Consider the following 1,746-nt stretch of genomic DNA (forward strand, 5'->3'; position numbering starts at 1 on the left):
TCAGAGTGACCGTTCGGCGACCTCTTAAGCTTGATCACCGGATAGCTGTCCGGTGATTTCCATTACCCTGCAGCAATTGTTATTATAACTACAGTTTTGTAAGGCAGCTGCTGAGAAATTTGAAAAATACCGGAAGTTCGTCCGGTGATTAAATAGTCAGTGGCCTTGAGATTTTCGGTAATTTCCAGGTAATTAGTGGTGTTAGAAGACGACTGGGCGGATTCCGTGAAGGCTGGAGACCAGGCAATGGTCGCGGGGATCTTGCTGTGGACGGGGAAGCCGTGCACGATGGGTGTGACGGGGTCACACAGCACCTTTGTAACGGGGTTTCATGGTGTGGAACACACAGGGGTACGAAGTACCGGGAGAGTTAACAAACTCTCAGTACATAAGATGGAGAGTTAACAAGATCTCTCAGTACGTTGGCTGAAAGCCACTCGGTATGCATTTGATTAGGTTTAACTATGCTAGATAGTTAAACAGATACATTTACCCCCTAGGCGGCTTGGCCGCAATAATAGTAAATTAAACACTTCTGGTTTTGAAGCATAAAAGTTAAGGTATTAACTTTTGAGCCCTGGTCTGGGGCTGTAAGTTTCTTTGGGTAAGGAACTTAGTATTAGTGACTCTTTGAGTCAAACGTCTTCCTCTGACGCTAAAGCTACGGCAGCCCCGCTGCACTTGGTAGCACTTGTAGTCAATCCCGCTCCTGAGTCGGTTGACTATATCCTCTGCGAGGATGGAACACCCCGTGTTCGCGAATTTGCCCCCGGCGCAGCAGGACGCACTTACTAAGCTTATGTCCTTGCTTGGCCCGGAGGGCGTGGCTCATCTTGCATCGCAAGGTCCAGAGGCGGTCACCGCCAGGCTGGAATCGTTCTCCCGCTACGAGAACGCGCTCTTGGAGCACGTCCAAGAGAGGATGAGCGCCGCAACGGCGGCGGCGTCGATGACGCGTGAAGAGTCTATGAGACTGAAACCGCTCATGGTGAGCGTAAAAACCTTCGAGGGGAAGGATGGGGAGAATCTCCTTCTCTGGACCCGTGAGGTCGAGATGGCCATGGGATCGGCCCTGCTCCAGTCTGAGCATCAGCGCGTGGCGCTGGCTATCTCCAGGCTTGGAGGTCGCGCTCGCGAATGGGCACTAACGTGCGGCACGTCTGTTGACGCTGCATTTCCCACTTGGGATCAGCTGAAGCAACAGCTTTCGCGCGTGTTCGCGCCGCCTAATCAGGCGTACCGTATCCGGTCAAAGTTCCTTGCTACCCGCCAGGGTAAGAAGAAGTTATTGGACTATGTCCAAGAGTTGAGAACTCTTATCGCCGGAATGGCGGCGGACCCTCTTCCGGAACTGGTCAGCGTGACCGTGTTCATGGAGGGACTTCGTGTGAGCGCAGCTCGAACGGAAGTGCTCCGTGTACACCCTAACTCTTTCGAAGGGGCGGTAATTGTGGCATTAAATGCTGAGCACAACTTCAGGTCGGCTCGACCTGGTTGGAGCGCTAGTAGCGCAAGCTCTTCGAGCGGTCCAGAGCCGATGGACCTCAGCTATGCTGAAGATGAAGAAGCGGAGCTTCTTGCTGCGGAGCAGCGTGCCGGCATGCGCCGATGCTTTGTGTGCAATAGCACTAAGCACGTGAGGCCCTATTGTTCGCTGCGCAAAAGCGGCATGCCTCCGGCGAGCCAACCTTCCGGAATCATCGTCGGGAAACGGGCAATTACCAGTAGGCGCGGGGCGGCCCTACT

This window comes from Phytophthora infestans, genomic scaffold (genome assembly GCF_000142945.1).
Source record: "Phytophthora infestans T30-4 supercont1.45 genomic scaffold, whole genome shotgun sequence".
Taxonomy (NCBI): Eukaryota; Oomycota; class Peronosporomycetes; order Peronosporales; family Peronosporaceae; genus Phytophthora; species Phytophthora infestans.